This window comes from Puma concolor, chromosome E2 (assembly GCF_028749965.1).
Source record: "Puma concolor isolate L17-30 chromosome E2, mPumCon1.1.hap2, whole genome shotgun sequence".
Lineage (NCBI taxonomy): Eukaryota > Metazoa > Chordata > Mammalia > Carnivora > Felidae > Puma > Puma concolor.
In genome coordinates, this window is record NC_141681.1 from 5,639,509 (window position 1) to 5,661,129 (window position 21,621).

The 21,621-nt window shown below is 47.3% G+C and overlaps 1 protein-coding gene and 1 non-coding gene across 2 annotated transcripts in view; both read right to left on the reverse strand.

Annotated features, from left to right (window-relative positions):
- CDH13 (cadherin 13) overlaps nt 1-21,621 on the reverse strand; it is a 1,039,261-nt gene that overhangs the window by 122,239 nt on the left and 895,401 nt on the right. The window lies entirely within an intron of this gene.
- On the reverse strand, nt 20,381-20,487 carry LOC112857597 (U6 spliceosomal RNA). Its single transcript, XR_003223327.1, has one exon. It is a non-coding gene; the product is annotated as a U6 spliceosomal RNA (small nuclear RNA).

Here is a 21,621-nt window from a genome sequence, read left to right on the forward strand (position 1 = left end):
AATAATAAAAATGCTCCTATCTTTTGGACCAGGCATTTCACTTGGGAGAGTTTACCCTACAAAAACCATACATGTGCACATTCAAGCATCTTTCTCACTGTGATGTGTATCAAAGGGAAAACCAGAGACCGCCAAAATGTGCCGTGATAGGAGACTGGTCCAACTGCGGGCTTCCTGTGGGACAGAACGCGATACAGAGCCATCAAAATGAATGAGGAGGTTAATTGTCGGGCATTATTGATCAGAAGGGAAATCTGTTGTGTCGGACGGCACAAACAACCTTGGGTTTACTTAGTGCAAATAAAATGTGTTAAGTTAATGAAATTGGGAGAAGAGGGGCCATTCCGGGGGGCACATACGAAGGCAGAGCTGAGATAAAGAGATTACAGAATCTTCGGTTCCTAGATGGTAAAAGTCAAGGACACAGTTGGAGCTCACCCAACTGCTGTGTGTGTGTGTGTGTGTGTGTGTGTGTGTGTGTGTGTGTGTGGTGATGGGGGTGGGGTGGGGGGTGTGTGGGGTGATGGGGCAGATTCTGCCCCCAGTTACCCTGGTTAAAGTCCCCTCCTTAGGTGAAAGGTGTGAAAATGACATGACAGGCCATATGGAGGTTTAGCAAACAGTCTCCAGGAATGGAACGACATCTTTCTGTGAGGCTCGCACTTAGCGGAGGGGTTGGGGATACATTGGGGGGGCGGTGAGCGAGTGGCTGTGCACTGGACAAGGGATAATAAGGTCAGGTGGGGATCCACTTGGATCACCTACAAAGGCCGCAGGAAATCTGGGGTGCTGCTGATAAGCTCCAAGTTGCCACTCGTGTAAATAAACCAAGAAGCTGAGATACCCTGTATCTCACTCCAGCTGGAGGGAACCCTAGGCAGGGCAAAGGGGGAAACCAACCTCCTGAAGGCTTCTGTGAGCCGTCTTGAATTATGGAAACTTCGGGAGGGATTCTCTGCCATTTGCTGCCACTGACAAAGGCTAAGATCCGAAGCAGGCACCAAGCAAGCCGGGTAAAAAAGCAAAAGGAGAAAAAGAGAAGTAACAGCCCAGCAGCCTGTATTTACCGAGTGATTACCACATGCCCGGCGCTGGGCTAAGCTCCCTACACACCCCGAATCATCTGATTCTCACCACAGCCTGAGCAAATAAGGAGCATTATTTTTCCCGTTTTAGAGGAGAGGTAGAAATTCCTGAAAAAAAATGGAACGCGGTGTGTGCATAGGGTGTTGCTGTTTTTGCCAATAAAAAGTTAAGACTCGGGGCGCCTGGGTGGCTCAGTTGGTTGAGCGTCCAACTTTGGCTCAGGTCATGATCTCGTGGTTCACGAGTTCAAGCCCCACATCGGGCTCTGTGCTGACAGCTCAGAGCCTGGAGCCTGCTTCAGATTCTGGGTGTCCTTCTCTCTCTGCCCCTCCCCGCCTCACACTCTGTCTCTCTAAATAAATGAACTTAAAAAAAAACAAAAACAAAAACCTAACATGCACCTAACATGTGACCCAGCATTACAGGCTTGGGCATTTATCTCAGAAAAAGGTAGGACTTAACGTTCACGCAAAAACCTCTACACGAATGTTCATAGCAGCTGTATTTGCAATTGCTTTAAATGAGGAAGCAGCCAAATGTCCCTCAGTGGGTGGTACGACTCAGGCAATAAAAAGGAACAAATATTGGTAAGTGCCATTCCTTGGATGGCTCTCAAGGGCATGGTGCTTAGTGACAAAAATCATTCTCAGAGAGTTACATATCGTATGACTCCACTTACGTACCGTCCTTGAAACAGCAAAACTATGGACGTGGGGAACAGACTGGTGGTGATCTGGGGCCAAGGCCAGGTGTGGGGGGAAGGTAGGTACAACTTAAGGACAACCAAGAGGTAATCTTGGCCCTTGGGATAGTGGAGGGGTCCTGTGTCCTGAGGGTGGTGTTACCCAAATCTGTGCATGCAATCAAATGTTGAGACCCCCCACCCTGGGCCCCAATCCCCCCCTCCCCGCCCCATATGTCGGCGGAAGCTGAATCAGGTCTGGGTAACAGCCCTGTGTCACGTCTCCCTCCTGGTCTCAGTGTTATTCTACAGTCGCAGGAGACGTTACCACCAGGGAAGCTGGGGGAAGGGGTCAGGGGCCGCTGTGCACTGTTTTTTCGCAACATCCTGGGTGTCTGTAGTCATTTAAAAATGAAAAGGTAAAAACAATTCAGTTGGTTTTCTAGATAAGCCTGAAGACATGCATTCTGGGGCTACGTGGCCGATACTACTGTTAACGTGGAGGGGACAGGCTTGCTCCTGGTGGAAATCGCTTTGTTGTTGAGTTTCCACACGTGGTGCAGGCCCAGAACCCTAATTCAGATGCATCCTATTGTAAGTGGCAGTGCTGTTTGGTTGAGGGGGAGGACGGGGGGAGGGGAAAGGGCTTCAAAGAGCTAGTGGGGGGGTCCCCCTCTGAGCAAGTATTTCAACCAGATACCATCTCCCTTGGAGATGTTATGGTCAATCTGATCATAACAACAGAAAAACGAAAATCTTTCAGGGGAGAAATGAGTCCCGTATAAGAAGCCACTCCAGGTAATATTAAAACAAACTTGCCTGGGCGCCTGGATGGCTCAGTCAGTTAAGCATCTGACTTCTGATTTCGGCTCGTGATCTCGCACTTTGTGGGTTCCAGCCCCGCATTGGGCTCTGCGCTGACAGTGCAGAACCTGCTTGGGATTCTCTCTCTCCCTCTCTCTCTCTCTCCCCTCCCGTTCTCTCTCTCTCTCTCTTAAAGAGAAAAAGATAAAAACCAAAAATCATAGCCCATGTAATTTTAAAAAACTACAAGGCGGGGGGCACCCGGGCGGCTCAGTCGGTTAAGCATCTGACTTTGGCTCAGCTCATGATCTCGTGGTTTGTGAGTTTGAGCCCTGCGTTGGGCTCTATGCTAACAGCTCAGAGCCTAGAGTCTGCTCTGGATTCTGTGTCTCCCTCTTTCTCTCTCTTCCTTAAATAAATAAACTGGAAAAAAAAAAAAGCCAACAACAAACTTTCCTAATCTGGCTGGCTCAGCCTTTGTGCTGAGTTAGCTAAGAGAGAGTGGGCGGAAAAGTCTTTGAAGTAGTCTTTGAAAAGACTATGCAGCACCATGTTCAAAGCAATACTTTTCAGACTTGCTTTTCCATAGAGAGTGAGGACAGGGGATGTTTTTCAACACCCTGAACCAACATACACAATGGGACAATCCTAGGATTCTTGGCCAATAAAATGAACTCAGGTACAGCCTTTATTCAGTGGAGAGTGGTGGACTACCCCAAATCAGTGTCAGTAACGTGGGTTCAAAGGTGACAATATGCCAGGATCGGTGGCTGACCTCGAGGGCAATCTGTAGTTTCGGACGGAATACCAGCTGCATGACAGGCCAGCTGTAAGCTGGGCACCTCCCCGAACCTGCCAGAGCCCAGCTTCCTCGTCTGCGAACAGGAAGGACTAGAACTTACCCCATAAGGAGGCAGTGAGGGTCATGTGACATGCACACAAGTCACTGTGCACGCCGTCCTGCACAGAGCCGCTGGCCATTGTCATTAACACCCCCATTTCCCAGGCGAGGGGACAAGGTCACAGCAGTGAGGGAACTCGTGTCACAGCCAAGAGCTGGCAGGTGATGGAGATAATACTGGAACTGAGGGTCCCCTGACACCCAAGTCACCCCCCCTCCCCACGCATCACCCCACCCCATCCTGCAAATAAGACGCAGGGACAAAGCTGGAACTTTGAAGGGATAAAAATGGTCCTTCTAGTCAACCTGACAGCGTGAACAGAGAGACAACTGGAACCAGGAGGGAATTAAACCCCTCCCCCGCCTCGTCTCCTCCTTGGATTCTATCTCGGGAGACGCCAAGGGTTGAAGTAATTGGGTTCGTTGTGTTGTAAAATCCTGTACTCTCAAATCGTTGCATTTCTGTCAGCGGCACTGGCTTCCTTGCTGGAATTTCAAAGCCCCAAAGCAGCCTTGTCTTATGGACAGCTTATCTTATTACTTTGCCTAGCTGGTGAATGATACTTTGAAATCTTGGTTAGGGGTGGGGGGTGTGGGGGTCTGGGAACCGTGACCTTGAGACATGGTTTGGCCAAGCAGAGATGAAGGGATTGAGCGGGGCCCCATATGGCACAACAGCCCACGAAGTCATCAGTGGCAACAATGGCAGCTTTGACTGGGGCTACTGACAAATGCAGAGACCGAGCTCTGCCAGGAGCTGTTACGGGTCACCATGGCTGGCTCCCCTCCGCAATACTTTATTGTGCGAACGCTGACAAACGGCACTCCAGTGGCTCCCCAGGAGCCATGTCACCGGCCCATCTTGATGCGACTTTCCTCTTTCCTTCCCTCCCAAAGCGTTACTGCTCTTTGGGGAACGTGCCCTGTTGACACTGGCCTCGTGAAGCTACGTCTCTGCTAAATGAAAGAACTCCATCATTTTTATGCCCGTCTTCCAGGCACCAGCAGAGCCTACCTTCTCCCACCAGAACGTTACCTGGGAGAAAAAAAAAGAAGCCTGGGTGGAAATGACAGAACGGTCACAGAGCTCAAGCGGATGGAGTTAACAGGATGTTTTCCTCCAAGCGACACGGTGGTGGAAAGAAAACAAACAAACAAACAACGCTCAGAATCTTATTAAAGTCCTAAACCTGGGCTGCGTTTATAGATGCAGGGCAGACTTCCATGCAGACCTAGAAACTCAGGCAAGTTTTACTGCCCAGTTCCTCCAGAATCTCATAAACAGAATTCTTCAGGGAGCAGAGCTCTGTCAGATAACCTGAGTGCTTCACTCTGTCTCTTTCCAACGTATCCTCATCGATTGCACTTGCCGGCTACAAAATGCCTTCCTCACGGTTCCCTTGAACCATGCCAGCAGATGCAAGACTGGGGAAGTGGGGTGCTCTGTAATTTCAGCCCAAATGTTTCCTGGGCACGGATGTGTCTCTGGGATGCTATAATTATCACAACGGCACTCTCATTGCGCCAAATGCCAGGCTCTGTGCTCATCATCTATTATTGGCCTTGATGTTAAAATGCTCTATTTAATCCTTACTACGAGGTGAGTACGTTTGTCTCCATTTTACTAATAAAGAAACCAGATCTCAGAGAGGTTAAGTAATATGTCTAAGCTCACACAGCCAGAAAAAACGGCGATGCCGGGATTTAACGTCAATCTGGGATCAGCGTGGGCGTCTTCAGAGCTTGGCTAAATGTCCATTAATACAAGATGAATCTGTTAATTGTCTCCAACAAGTTTCTAAAAACGTTTTTTTTTTAATGTTTATTTATTTTTGAGAGAGAGAGAGAGAGAGAGAGCAAGCAGGGAGGGGCAGAGAGGGAGGGAGACACAGAATCTGAAGCAGGCTCCAGGCTCCGAGCTGTCAGCACAGACTCACGAACCATGAGATCATGACCTGAGCTGAAGTCTGATGCTCAACCGACTGAGCCACCCAGGCGCCCCGATTGTCACCCACTCGTAATCAGACGACAGTCAGCACACGGGAAACAGTGCGATCTGAGGGTTCTATAAAAGGTGGAAGCTGAGACACATCTTGGTTACTGACACTGAATTCTACTTTGACGGTCCTCGACTGTCTCGTCTACTGCAGATTCTAGGTGCAAATTTTTTGCACCTTCCCTTCCCTTGCAGCTCGGGGGCCAGCCCGAGAGACAGAACTGGCTGGTCTTCCAATTGGCTGAGGGGCTGTTCCCCTGTCTTGCTCTCGTTGAATGGCCTTGAAGAGATGGGATTTAAATTGTGTCGAGGATATTAGTCTAAAGTGAATGAAGTGGAGAGTAGACTTCTCGTTTATGTCCCCAGAGTGATAAATGAGGGAGTGCAATTTTTTTTTTCTAAGGCAAAGAAAATGGGAACCCAACGTGGATTTCAGACACATGAGAAATAGCTTATGAATTTAGATGATAGCTCGGCAGAAATAAATTGTACATCTGTTCATTCATTTTAATAAAGTGGAGGGATGGCTAGCTGCAGGAGCCCTTGGAGAACCCTGGGTTTTTAAAATTATGGTCCTATAATAGTAGCATTAAAATTTGTAATGCAGCCAGTAGTTCCTGAATTGGAGGGAAAATTCATTTATAAAATAAAAGTTCAGACTTCGGAATGTAAATGGGAAAATGCGATTTTTTTCTCGGCCAGATATGAATTAGTCCTGGGAGGGTACTACAACATCTTGACCATAAAATATATTTTAAAAATCTTATGAGAAACTTTTCAGACTGCTGACAAAACTTCTTTGGGCGATCTCTATTTAGGTAAATTGTGCAGGTATGAAACCTGGTTAGCTGGCTTTATTATGCTTCCTGTACTAGGACAATTATAGATGAGTATTTCCATCTGAAATGAGTCTAGTTGGTTACAAATACAAAAATCATTTTTACTCAATAGCAGAAACACAGGGGAGAGAACTTTTATAGACCAACAATTACCAGTTACCATGAAAATTTACTCGTTCTGCAAATAGTATTGAGTTTCTTATTACACGTGAGCCCTGCGTTGGATATTGGGGAAAATGCAACAATCCTGACTGTAGGTTTCCTGCTGACTTTAAAACCCAGAAGCGTTATTAAAATTTCTTCAGAAATAGGTAGCGAGCCCATAGGAAGCTTTTAGACAGAGTGCGCAATTTCAATTTATTTCACAAATCAGTCACTCAAGCTTTCAGGTGGGAAAGAAGGTACAAATAAACCAGGAGTGCCAGCTGGCCATGGGTGACGCAGGACCAGGTAGGAAACCCCGAGGCTGCCTCAGATGTATTCCATTTGCCTTCTGACGAAATTCTGAACGGATATAGAATGACATGGCCCGTAACCTTGCAAATAAAAAATACAGACTGGGAAGAGGTTGTGTACGGTCTTAGAACTGAGGGCAACTAGCTATTGTCTTAGGTCAGCTTTTGCTCAAACATAAGACGTTCTCCCTCAGGTTTGTAGGAATCCAGAGAACGGCTGAAGGGGTCGCGTGGACAAGGGGTCTGAGATGTGACACATCAGAGGAGACCGAGGAGAGATGGAAGAGAGGCAGAGAACAAACTGCCCCGACCCTCACAGGCAGGACTACGGTGTGGGTATCGGCCAGATGAAGGAAGCTGAAAGGGCCCAGAAAGTTTTGTAATTAACATCTTTGTTAATTAAGCCGAGACCTGGGGCTAACTGGGTCAGGGGCCTCCTGGGAACTGTGTTTTTCTGTATCTTTGTTGACCTGTGTCTAGTTTCTTAGGCTGCATTCCTGCAAGTGAGTTTATTGGATCAATGAATTGGAATCTTTTTCAAGTTTTGGATATTATCTGAGTCCAGAGTCTCCCCTTGACCTTGGCTCTGCTGCCTCCTCCCATGGGGTCTGTTTTGAAATGGAAATGGGGGCAAAGACATATGCTGAGAAAGGGAGAGGGGACAAGAGAGTTTTCAAGAGAGCAGGGAGGGTGGAGATCACCACTCAGTAAGCAGCTGTTTAGAGTCACGTAGAAAGAATGGAAGGTCTCACCACCCGGGTGGGGAAACCATGGGCTCAGGACTTGCATTCAAATATGATCTATTGGGGCGTCTGGGTGGCTCAGTTGGTTAAGCGTGTGACTTGATTTTGGCTCAGGTCATGATCTCACAGTTGGTGGATTGAGCCTTGAGTTGGGACTCTCTCTCTCTCTCTCTCTCCCTCTGCCCCTCTTCCATGTGAGCTCTCTCTGTCTCTCAAAATAAATAAATAAACACTTAAGAAACAAGCAAAAACCCCACAAATGTTATCTATCGATTCACTCTTTAAATTCCCTCTATCCCAGTGCCTGGCTTCCAGCAGGCGCTTAATTAATGCTCATGGAATTCCTGAGTGTCCCCTATACCCTAAGCGCTCCCTCACCTGGGGATCCATCATACACAGCGACAGTCACCGTACTGATGGAAAGTCCCCGGGACAGCTCCACGTGTGCACACATCAGACGACAGATGGTTTCCCCGCATTCCCTGGGCCTCTGGCCTCCAGTCTGCCCTCTCCAAAGGTGGAGAGTACGAAATGGCCATGTGCCACATGGCAAAGCCACCTGAAGACACGAAAAGAGCCCAGGAATATGAAGCCAGCCTGTTCCCCCACAGGCCACCTGTGGCACACCGCTCTGAGGCAAAGACCCTCGGTTAACCTCACTCTCAGACGCCGCAGCCCCTGCCCCACCTCAGTCACCTGCCACCTGCCCTTGTCTCATCAGATCCGCGGGTCCTTGGGCTGAGCTGCCTCCTGGAGGGAGCCCCGGACCTCCCCTCCCCAAGCACGGGGACGCTGCCACTCAAGCCAATGGCCCGTGAGCCTCTCCCTCGGGGATGACAGGCCAGCTGGGCTCCCGCTCCACACGAGGCAAAAAGAGGGGGGAAGACAAGTGGTAGAAATTGCAAAGAGAAAATAACTTCTCTTCTGCAGCTCTGAGAGGAGGACAACAAATCCCAGGGCGGGCAGGGGAAGGAGACAGGCCTGTCGCCGGGGGAGCCACTTAATGGCTCTGCTCTCAGCACGGGATCCTGCTCATCTCAGCCGCCGGCAAGGGGAAGGGGCAATGGAAAGGGGGGATCTGCAAAAAATAAATATCGGGAGCCTCTCCCACTATCCGGGGTGTGGACCCCGTGTCCGGGGTGTGGAACCCCTGTCCGGGGTGCGGACCCCCTGACTGGGGTGTGGACCCCCTGTCTTGACCCCCTGTCCGGGGTGTGGACCCCCTGTCTAGGTGCAGACCCCCTGTCTTGACCCCCTGTCCAGGGTGTAGACCCCTGTCTGGGGTGTGGACCCCCTGTCTGGGCGCGGAACCCCTGTCCTGGTGCAGACCCCTGTCTTGACCCCCTGTCCAGGGTGTAGACCCGTCTGGGGTGTGGACCCCCTGTCTGGGTGCGGACCCCCTGTCTGGGGTGCGGACCCCCTGTCTTGACCCCTGTCCGGGGTGTGGACCCCTGTCTGGGGTGTGGACCCCCTGTCTGGACCCCCTGTCCAGGGTGTGGACCCCCTGTCTGCGGTGTGGACCCAATGTCCAGGGTGTGGACCCCTTGTCCGGGTACGGATCCCCTGTCCGGGGTGTAGACCCCCTGTCCAGGTGTGGAAGGGCCATCCTTTAAACACACGGGCGTCCGGACTTCAGAACACAGACGCTGATGAACCAGTCTGGAAGAAGTAAGTGCGTCCTGAGACCATGGATCTTTGGAGAGAACCAGGGGTTCGTCCTTCCGATTTCAAGGGCAGGCGTGAGCACACACACGTTTTATTTACATGGGGCCCACGACAGCTTACGGCGGGGTGCTGGTAAACGTCTAACAGCAGACTCTTGAGGAAAACAAGGCCTGGTTCGGAGCCCGTGTCCCACCTCCACCATGGCCGGCTTCAAGCTGCCAGCGCGACATCACCGCACGTAGAGCCAGGAGGAGATGCCCAGACAACTCTTGCAAAGCTGGGCAAGGCGGCCTCAGCACCCCTGCTTGTGCTGAGCAGCCCGCGGTAACTGCCTCCCTTCCAAACAGTTCCTGGAGTGGACGGAAAATGTCTACGTGCGGACATTCGTCTCTTTGGGGAACTATCTCCTCATCCCAGGGGGTCACACTGGTGCGATCAACACGGTCCTCGCTTTTCCTCCTCGGAGGTGAGCCCGTGACCTGGGACGGGCCAGCCATCTCATCGTTCCCTGGCCCTCAGAGTCTGGCCTGAGGTGGCCTTGCAACCCAGTACAAGCAATCAAAGTCTTTCTAGGAGATTAGCCTTTTGATCTGGGCAGGAGGGTATGTGTGTCTTTCTTTGTACATAAACCATGGGGACATGAGCTTAGGGCCACCAGAGGCCATCGCACCTGCCATGAGGAGACAGCCCACCAGAGAAGAAAGGCAACCGAGAGAGATGAGCACAGCTTAGGGATGGAGGGGTATCTAGACGGTGTTCTGATGATGCTCTCTGAGCCCTGGAGGCAGCCTGGGGTCGGAAAGCCCGGAGACTTCCCCAGTGGCGAGTGCGAATGCATTTTCCGGTAACGCGTGCCAACACCATGCCCAGTGATGGGTCCCCAGTGATGAGTCCCGCTCATCACCTTGTGAAGGGGGCTGACGCACTCTAGGACCTGCTCACGTTCGTTCGAAGTGGGTTTCTGCCCTTCGACGACAAAACGGGCGCGAGCAGAGGCTCTTTAACCCTGGGGAACTAAAAGCAGATTTGCTCGAGGAAGAGTGAGTCTCGAGTCTCAGCCTCACTCTAATTGATTTGTCTTTTCAATTTCCCAGAGCTGAAGGAAAATGATATTTTGACCATTTCTGTACGAGGCAGGTACAAGTGGTCAATTCAATTTGCTGGGGTTTGTTGAGGCTGTGCTCTGAGCGACAAGGCCCAGTGCCCATCTTGTGGGAGGCCAGTGCTTGGCTGTTATGAACCAGACAGCTAACTGGTTCTGGCTCTGATATATAGATCTACAGTGCCGAATTGAACCTGTGTTAAACCATGCATCCAGGGGCGATTAGCAAAGGCATCTGTTCCTATCTGCCGAGCTGCTGGGAAAGAGCGCTGTTTGTTAGATTTGATTTAATGCAACAAATATTCTTTGCGGTCCCTCTGTGTACATTGCTCTGTGGCTGAACGGGGAGACTGTGACAAATGAAGCTGTGTCTGCCCGCAGAGAACTCCAGTCTGGAGGAGGTAGAAACGGATGCCTACACTGCTGGTCCCACTCATGCTGGGAAGCATGCTGTGACTGGGGCAGGAGCAGAATGTTTGGAGAGGCACCAGTGAGAGAGCCAGTTAATTCTGACTGGGGCATGTGGGGGAGCTTAAGGGAAGTTCATGGCCGCCCCGGGCCTGTCACTGGGACAACAGACCCGTGAAGGGTGGGCCATCTCTCCAGCCCATCCCTGTGTTTATGCTATACCAGCTGGCCGGACTCCTTCTCTCAGCCCCTCAAATGCCTCTTGTGTGCCTCAGGGCATTTGCACACGCTGAGTGCTTTGCCCATGTGAGCTATCCCATCCCCGACACCATCTCTCCTCACTTTAGTTAGCAAAGCTTAAGACGTAAAAGGGGAGACATTACTTTGTGCCCTCACTTTTCCATATCCCAGACGAGGTCATGCTCCTGAAGCTCTCAGAACGCATCTGTGGGATGCATCCCTCTTGTGGTGCTTTAATGTCACAGGTCCTCCCTGCTAAGCCTCGAGAAGACCAGGGCTCGCCCATCCTATTCAAATCCCCAGCCTTCAGCCCCACTGTGTTGGATCAGCATGCGGTGAATGAAAGAGCTGAGGCCACCTGCAACCCTGGTAACTCAGAACAAGTATGCCAAGTGCACAAGGACTGGTGAACTTGAAGAAGCACATTAGCTCATTAATGACTACGGAACGGCGGTAACGACAGTAATAAATTTAAAAGATTTAAACATTGTTATCAGAGATGACAGACTAGGATAAAAATGACCCTCATTAATGGACCCAAGTTTTTCTTGCTTTATAGGCCTTTCCCTGAAATCTCCAGTGAGCCAAACCTGGATTTCAGTCGTGGGATTTAATAATCGGTGCACCATTATAAGCTATCGACAGCAATGCAGGAAGATTTCAAGTCAGATGCGCACACGCGTGTATACAAACTGGAACTCCCGACATCTTTCCAGGAATGTTGCTGGGGTCAACAGAGAGCACTTGGCCTTGTTGGTGAGGTCTCTAATAGAAGGATGGCTTGTCGGGGGCCTGGCTTCTTTTATTTCTGAATCCCATAGAGCCAGAACCGCGTGCAGAAACTCAGAAAGTGGGTACAGCATAGAGGCTGAGAGCTGGGCTCTGTAACCAGCCAACCCACGGTGGCATCCCTGCCCCACCATGCTGTAACGTCAGGCATGTTTCTTGACTTTCCTGTGCCTCAGTTTCCTCATCTATAAAATGGGGGTAATGGGAGTCCTTAAGTCATAAGGCTATTGCGAGAAATGATTCATGATCCCTACGGCCTTTAGAACACTGCTTTACGGTTCAACACATAGTAACTCTTAGCTTAAAAAGGGTGGTTTTATGGATGATACCATTTTTTGTGCGCTCATAAGAGGTAATTATTAGATTTGCCCCTGGACCTAGCAAAGTAAAGGTACAGGCCTGCTGTTCAAATTGGTTGGCTATTAGAAAACTCTCCTTTTTTTTTTTTTTTTTTTTTTTTTTTTTTTAATTTGAAGGAACCAGAGGGGAAGGGGCAGCTTAGACTTACCGTGGTGAGCCCAGGAGAGAATTCTGTGTGTGTGTGTCTGTGTGTGTGTTTGTGTGTGTGCTGTATTATTATTATTTTTATTTTAGTGAGCTCTACATCCAACACTGGGCTCGAACTCATGACCTTGAGATCAAGAGTCACATTCTGACTGAGCCAGCCAGGCGCCTCCCCAAACATTGTCCTGATGTGAATGGAGAGGCAGGTGAGGAAGTGAGGTGACGTTCGAAAAGTTCAAGCAGCGCTGAGACCGGAGGTTATACGCACTGTTCTTTGGCAAGGCCCTGGGGCACAGGTGCAATGAGAAAAACCAGATGGACACTCCCTGAATGGCCCTGGTAAGGCGTCCCAGAGAGCAGACCCTAAGGGCAAGACCATGGAATAGAAACAGAACATCTAGGCGGAATCGGGCAGAAGTGCTCTGAGGACTGGGTCTCCTGGCACCACATGGCAGGCTGTTAACCCGTTTACAGCACAGAAGCAGCTTAGGGTGGGGTTGAGAGCATAGACGTAGACTCTGGGCAAGTTCTCCAGCTCTCAGAGCCTCAGTCTCCACACCCATGAAGTGGGTGTGGTAATTACAGTACCCATCTTGGGGCTGGCAGAAGGAATGAACGACGGTGCGTAGGTAGAGCTCTTGGATCCTGCGTGGCACAGAACAAGCACTTCCAGGTGTGTGCACTGGCTTCCGGATGCTCATTTAATGACAGAGGATGAAAGCTCGGGTCCAAGGGGTGTTAGACAGGCACAACTTGATGGAATGATCAGCCTTGCCTTTGATAAGAACTCACTGCGCATTTGCTGTTGCTGATGGGAAGCCTGCTCCAACAAAGAAAGACATCTCTTCGAGTTTGCAAGGAAAAAGGAGATGCAAAGCTTGGAATTTCAGTACCTAGTTCTCCCGTGACCCTGGGAAGGAATCATCTCGCTCAGCCTGAGCTTTCTCATCTGTGCCAGGGTGACTGTCACAGTCTCTGCACTGGAATGTCTAGGCAGCACATTCATGGAGTATGGACAACTATGTCAGCGCCTAACAATGCGGGTCCCTGGGTTGGTACTTGTCCCCTACCTGAGGATCTAGGAAGGGGGGGGGGTCATGTGTGACTGGAGACATCCTCCCCAGCAGTCTCCTGACCAGCGATGTGCCTGTGGAACAATATTCTTAGGGTTCTCAGTCTTGATCTGGCCCTTGTCATCCTGTCTAGTCTCTGTCCTGCCTCATGCTGCTCCAGCCACACTGCACGGCTCTCACTTCCGCAAACAAGACACGCTCTTCCCAGAACTGCGGGCTTCACAGGGACCCTCTGCATCCCCACCCCTGCATCTCACTGTTCTGGGTTGATTTCTGTCTCCCAAAAAAGATACGGTAGAGTCACAACCGGCAGTATCTTAGAATGTGACCTTACTTGGGAACAGGGTCTTCACAGAGGTGACCAAGTTAGAATGGGGTATTAGAGCGGGCGACGAGTCCTCACAAAGGGGGTAAATTTAGACACAGATGTGCACACAGGGAGAAGGCTATGTGTGGATGAGGGCAGAGATCAGGTGATAAATCTCTGGGCCTATAAACAACATAGATTGTCAGCAAACCACCAAAGCTGAGAGACAGGCATGAACAGACTCTCCCTCAGAAGGAACCACCCTGCAGACACCTTGATCTTGGACTCTGGCTTCCAGAACTGTGAGAGGATAACTGTCTATTGTTCAAGCCACACAGCCCCCGGACACTAACACAGTGATCGTAAATGTTGCCTTCTCTGAGAGGACCTCCCTGAACGTCACGGTAGGTGCCCACATTGTCCCCCTCTGTGGTGATTTCACCCCATTCCATCTTGTCACTAAGGGCCATCCAAAGCTATTTTCTGACTCGCTGTCCCCATCTAGACCATAACATCACAAGGTCAGGGACGATGTTGTGCTGACTGCACTGTATCTCAGCCTAATATACTGCCTGGCAAAGAGGAAGCATGGAACTCATGCCTGATGGATGTGCTGGTGAATGAATGAATGAATGAATGAATGAATCAATCAATCAATCAATGCACTTTGAAAAGCAACCATATAAGGCTATGGTGTGTAATATGCAAGCCTAGGCACATTCAGGTAGTACAGGCTGAAGAAGATCCTTCGCATAAATCCCTATCTTCTTAGATGTGAGCAGGCTGACAGCAAAATACAATGCTTCCAATAGGGGGAAAATGGCTATTCAGTCTATAACAGAAACAGTTATAGTTTGGAAAGAAGTGACTATATGAAAATCAATTCTGGATCATTTCGTCTAGTCCCACTTCGAACAATGAGCCCATACGCCAGTCTGGAGTTGTGGGATATTTTCTCTCCTTCTTGTTTGTAAGTTCACAGAATAAGGTGAGCCTGTCCCCACTCTAATGATTCCCTTAGGCATTATTTACTAACACCGGGCTTGCCTTTCTCTTCCTCCCCGGCCTTCCCTGTCTCCCTCTCTCTCTCTCTCTTTCCTTGATGGGTAGAGAAGAACCTTCAGGGTGCCCTCCAGTCTATGTAGATTCATTTATTCACTTCTGGGAAGGAATTTAACTCCAACCCTCTTGGCTCTCAGTGAACCACGGTAAAACGATACACCTCAGGATTGCTCGTGACTTCTGTGTCACCGTAGGGCCCTGACTTTTTCACTGGTAACAGCCACGTGTGCCACAGCCAGACGGGCCTGGGATCTGCTATTGGCCTTGAGCGGTGTCCCTTATCTCCAAAACCAGGGGGCTGGGTGGGATTATTTCCAAGGTCCCCTCAACAACATGACTTTTTAATTTTTTGATGGCCTCTGCTGCTTGCTGCCGACCATTTATAATTTGTCCCCTCATTCACCTCTTATTTGGTCATATACTCCATGCCAGCCTGGGTGCTGGGGCCGGAACAGAGAACAGAAGAGACAAATGTCCTCTCTTGTGGAGTTTATATTCTCATTTGGGGAGAATGCCAAAAGCAAGTAAGTCATCTAATTATATGGCACATTGGAAGGTCGATATTACCTATTACGTTAGGGATAAAATGTGTACAGATAGGATGTGCACATATGGGAATAGAATACATACGGGATAATACATGACAGCATAGACTAGCATACATATAACACTATACGATATGGAACAGAAGAATGTTTAATGGCATATTAGAAGCTGAGATAGAAACAAGAGACTGAAATAGGTATCTGCTGTATGAAGTGTAAGCTCGTCTCTAATTACACATTTGATGTCGCCCCTACGCTTTGTCCTCTAGGCAATGATGAAAATGACGTCCAGCCAAAACACCAAAGCGTTTAGACGGTATTACGGAGATATTGTATGAGTGCACGAGGACGAGGTGACGTGATAACACCACGCCTCAGGATATGCCACGTGTCTGTGGGAACAAGAAGGAGGAAGCAGCAGCCTTCCTGGGGGATTCATAATTTGGGTGTTGAAGGATAGACTGGGAGTCTTCCAGATACAGAGGAGCAAGGCATTCCAGGGAGACGGGAACAGAATGTGCGGCGGTGCGGAGGCATATGCCAAAGCGTGACGTTTTGGGGGAAGAAATAGGGCTTCCGTGTGGCCTGAGAGGAGAGGAGGCTGTGACCGGGTGGATGGTATTTAAAACCACCCACGCATAAGACCCAACGATCTTATTTCTGACTCTGTCCAGAACAAAACGGCTGCCATGTGCCGTGGGGGCGTGGATAGTTCATTTCTCCACCACGTGCCATTTTTGCGGCCCTGGGCTTTCTGTTTTTGAACAGTTAAGTTCTCATTCTGCAAGCCACGTATGGAGGTGTAGTAATGTCGTATTCTTAGAGTTACAAAATGTATGTTTTATAGCTTTGTGTTTGTTGCTCTTCGTGTGAGATGTTGCATTTGAATAGAAGCAGATGGATGAAGTCTTCGGAGGCCACTGTGCTCTGCAGTGGCCCCGTGGTGAGACTCCGCCAGCTGTAGTAAAAAATTGCTTTTATTGCCACTGAGTTGCGCTGACCCTCGGAGCATAACCAGAGGGTTAGCAGAAGCATGGAATTTGCACAGAGGTTCGCACAGGGATGGTGGGGATCAACACATCATGAATATAATTATGAAAGAGTGATTAACGCAATAAATCATCTGGCTGTCTGGTCTACCTCTACAAGAGACTTGAAGAACCAGCCACAGGGCAGATTACATTGTTTCACTTTAAAAAGTCCAGATGTTTTGACATCACTCACACAGTTTTGAATCGGCATGGGCATTTTCGACAACGCGAGATTCCTCACCCTGCTGTCCGTGAACAATTCAATTCAGGAAAGCACACAGCACCCTTTTCCTTAGCTGGACTATCCTGTTTGGATGATGGTTTCTATTTATAGAGCATGCTTCCACTTGTACAAATGTTTCCCTTCACTCTCTTTTAGTCAAGAAATCCAGCTGTAGACCTGCTGTTTCCAGAACTTGTGACATTGGAACACTGGGAGATTCAGTGGATGATTTCATGTTTTTCTATGACCTTGGTGCAGGGGAAGAAAGCAGTGAACTCACCTTTTCCAAGTGAAGATACATGGGGGATGCTGGGTATTGGCTGTTCTGCAGGTAACCCCTCGTTAATTATGTGATGGGAAGTTGGAAAAGCAATTCGCAGTAGATGGCCTCTGGAGTCCTTGGACAAGGTGTTGGCCCAGACAGCGATGGACCAGGAACTGATGTCATCGGAAGTGATGTTACTGTTTGTACAGCTGGGAATTGGTGGTACCCGTGCACTGAAGTTACACTGTTCTGTTTTCTCCAAATATTCCATTTCCCGACAGGTTGGGATTCCCGCCCCACCCCCATCGCCCTGCACAAAGCAGGGGATGAACATCCCAATAGTGTATGTTTGGTGTTATTTAAAACTTCAGATGGCTTGGAAAACTGTCAGATATGTGATTTCCCGGCGTCACAGAAAAAAGGCTCATGTAGTTCACCACGATGGCTATAAAGAGCTTCATGGGAAGAGGGAAGACGGGCTATTTGGAATAACATTTAATCATCTTTAAAGATTTAGCGGGATGTTAAAATGCCTTGGACTCCACCTTCCAGAAAAGTTATTTGAGTCAGATAATTGAAATGGGTTTGATCTTCTAAGCAATATGTGGTTGGCTTTCTGGATTAATCTCTTTTGAGCAAGCAGAATGTATAATTATGTGGTCCGTGTTAAGACACAGGCACATCTGATTTTAAAGGGCTCTCCTAAGGGAAGTATACTCTTATGGGAGGAGAGACTGATTGAGAGCACTCAACTATGGTGCATGGAAGACTGGAGGAGTAGATAAATATATTCACTTGATTTTTTTTTAAAAGTTCATTCATTTATTTATTTTTGAGAGAGAGAGAGAGAGAGAACAAGCAAGCTCAGGCGGTGAGAGGGTGGCAGAGAGAGAAAGAGAGAGAGTATCCCGAGCAGGCTCTGTACTGTCAGCATGGAGCCTGACATGGGGTTTGAACTCACGAAACGCGAGATCATGACCTGAGCCGGAGTTGGACGCTTAACCAATGGAGCCACCAGGTGTCCCTAAATACACTCACTTTAAATAGACTTTCGGTGAAAGAAGGCACACAAAGGCATTTCTTAACCACCAAACAACCAAAAACGAAGGAGAAGATCCAAAAGAATGAAGGAGACTCCAGAGAGTCACGTCAGTTCAAGAGCGGGGGGATCAGAGAGTAAACCCGGCCACGGATCATGCGGTTAGTTCAAGTCTCTTGCCGTTCGAGTCACTTCTTGATTCCGAATATCAAGGAAGAGACACAAAAGTTATTTAACCTTCTCACTACAATGAGTTGATTGCGAAGCAAATAGAATGGGAGGATGAGTGCCCTGACAAACTATTTCATTATAGTTTTTCAATCCATTTTTTTTTTTGAGAGAGAGAGAGAGAGAGAGAGAAGAGAGAAGCAGAGAGGGAGAGAGAGAATCTCAAGCAGGTTCCATACGCAGCACGGAGCCCGACAGGCGGCTCGCTTTCATGACAGTGAGATCATGACCTGAACTGAAATCAAGAGTCGGACACTTAACTGACCCAGGTGCCCCTTCAAAACATCTGTATTTTTTTTTTTTTTTAAATTTTTTTTTTTCAACGTTTATTTATTTTTGGGACAGAGAGAGACAGAGCATGAACGGGGGAGGGGCAGAGAGAGAGGGAGACACAGAATCGGAAACAGGCTCCAGGCTCTGAGCCATCAGCCCAGAGCCTGACGCGGGGCTCGAACTCCCGGACCGCGAGATCGTGACCTGGCTGAAGTCGGACGCTTAACCGACTGCGCCACCCAGGCGCCCCAAAACATCTGTATTTTTAAAAATATTTATTTATTTTTGAAGGAGAGAGAGAAAGAGCATGAGCGGAGGAAGAGTCGAGAGAGAGGGAGACACAGAATCTGAAGAAGGCTCCAGGCTCCGAGCTGTCAGCCCAGAGCCCGACGCGGGGCTCGAACTCACAAACTGTGAGATCATGACCTGAGCTGAAGTCGGACGCTCAACCCACTGAGCCACCCAGGGCCCCCAATCCATATTTTTAATGAAGATGTTAGGATGTTTTGTGCCACAGTGAATTCCACACACATAACTACTGCTTTTCCCTGATACTTCAGATTAAAAGACTGATCTTTGTGGATGGTAATCCGAGCAAAGTTCTTCCAGACCAACCCTCAAATCTAGAATGACTTGAGAATGTGTATTTAACACCCCCAAAAAAAACTCCACCTGTGTGAAAGCACTGGGGAACTCCCAAGGCAGTCAAAATTGAGAGTCCAGGATCGTGCAGAGAGGGAAGCGAGCTCAGTGAGGGGAGGCCAATATCCTATCAGCTTTTCCCCTGAAGGCATTTTCTAAATTGTAATGGCACAGGGACACGAGGCTAGGGATCTGAGGAAGAAGAGCCTCTGTAAACATACCAGACTTGCAGTCAGGACCCCAGAAGACCAAGAAGAAATCAGGAAGTAGATTAGCCCTCATAAAAGACTGAAACTCCCCAATAAACCAACTCAATCCCGGACTTATTTAAAGTTATTTTTTCTACTCTTACTGGTTTAGAAAGTAAAAGTAAATCCTTTCTGGTAGAATACAACATCAGCCAGAGTCCAAAATTGCCTTTAAAAAATTGTCACATGCGTTATTCAGAGTTAAAAAAAAATTCTAGGCAGGCCAAGGGACCATAACACATGACCAAAAAAGCAAGTGAAAAATACTGAAAATAGAAATAGATTTAGAAGGGATCGAGATACTGGAGTTAACAGACATTGAATTTAAAGTAACTCTGTATTATATATTTAAAAAATAGATAAAATGCAAAACTGAAGCAGAGAATTTTAATCTACAAAATAAATTCATGGAACTTATATCTAAAGTACAATAATTGGGGGTGCCTGGGTGGCTCAGTCAGTTAAGCGTCCAACTCTGGATTTCAGCTCAGGTCATGATCTCACAGTTTGTGAGTTCGAGCCCCGTGCTGCCTCTATGCTGACAGCACAGAGCCTTCTTGGGATTCTCTCCCTCTCTCTCTTTGCTCCTCCCCTACTTGTACTCTTTCTCTCTGTCAAAAAATAAGCAAATAAACTTAAAAAAATAAAGTACAATAAATGGAATTAAGAACTTAATAGATGGATATAAAAGATTAGACATAGCAGAAGAGAGAATTTGTGAACTGGAAAAGAATGAGGGAAAATAGAAGCATAGAAAGTTAATATATATGTATAGTTAGAGTCTAAGAAAAAGAGAAAATGGGTCAAAAGAAATATTTGAAGAGTTATGAACAAGGAACAAGTATGATAAAAACAAATTAAATGACACCTCATTATGCCATGATAAAACTGGAAAAGTAAAAGCAAAGAAATGTTATTAAAAGCAACCAGAGGAAGGGCCACATTTCTGTCAATGGAGAAGAAAGGAATACTGACAGCTGGCCTTTCAATAAATGTTAACTGACATGTTAATGAAGTCAATGAAATGACACCTTGAAAGTGTTGCACGAAAATGACTATCAACTGAGATTCTGTGCCCAGTGAAACTATACATCAAAAATTCAGGCAAGAAAGATGATAATGATAAATGAGAAAATTTATCACCATCATACCTGCACTATTTTTATTTTATTTTATTTTTATTTATTTATTTTTTCAATATATGAAATTTATTGTCAAATTGGTTTCCATAAAAATATTGAACGCTTCACGAATTTGCATGTCATCCTTGCGCAGGGGCCTTGCTAATCTTCTCTGTATCGTTCCAATTTTAGTATATGTGCTGCTGAAGCGAGCACACCTGCACTATTTTTAAAATACAAAGGAATTCTTTAATCAGAAGGAAAATTATCCCATGTGGAAGCAAAGAAACATGAAGGAATAGGTAATAATATAAAGGGTGAATAAATGCTTATTAAATAAAATAATATTTTTGTAAAATGTAAAACATGTAGTATTAAAACATGACAACAATATCTTAAAATATAGGAGTGGGGTAAAGGGAATTTACTTGCCCTAAAGTCCTTGAAGAATCCATAAGTGGTAAAAATGCTAATTCACATTAGACTCTGTAAATCGAGGGTGTATATTTCAACTTCTCAGAAACTAGTACAAGAATATGAAAATTAAGTGTAATAATTAATTTATAGTAGAATATTAAACGACAAAAATAATGGATTAACTAATAAAGAGGTGAGAAATGAGAAAAAATAACTATAGGAAGGTACTCAGACAGAAAATAAGTATTAGAATTGGTAGATTTAAGCTCAAATATATGGTCTTTGCATTACATGTAAATGGAAAAACTGATCCAAGTAAAAAGACTGGGATTACCAGAAGTGGAAAAAAAAATCAAAACCCAAATATACATTGCTTATAAGAAACACACTTTATGGGGCGCCTGGGTGGCGCAGTCGGTTAAGCGTCCGACTTCAGCCAGGTCACGATCTCGCGGTCCGTGAGTTCGAGCCCCGCGTCAGGCTCTGGGCTGATGGCTCGGAGCCTGGAGCCTGTTTCCGATTCTGTGTCTCCCTCTCTCTCTGCCCCTCCCCCGTTCATGCTCTGTCTCTCTCTGTCCCAAAAATAAATAAACGTTGAAAAAAAAATTAAAAAAAAAAAGAAACACACTTTAACATAGATTAGAGAAAACTTGAGAGAAGAAAGGATGGAAAAAACCATAGCATGATGACACTAACCTTAAGAAGGCTACAGTAGTTATTTTACTACCAGAGGAGGTAAATGTTAAAGCAAAAAGCATTTCCAGAGGTAGAGAGTAAGTTTTGTAATAATAAAAGATCAAAACATCAGGAAGATATAACAATTTTAAATTTGTATGCGCTTAATAACACAGCTTCAAATACTCAAAGAAAAATTTGATGCAACAGGAGAAATAGATATATCTACAATAATAGATATTGTATTCTTTCAGGAAC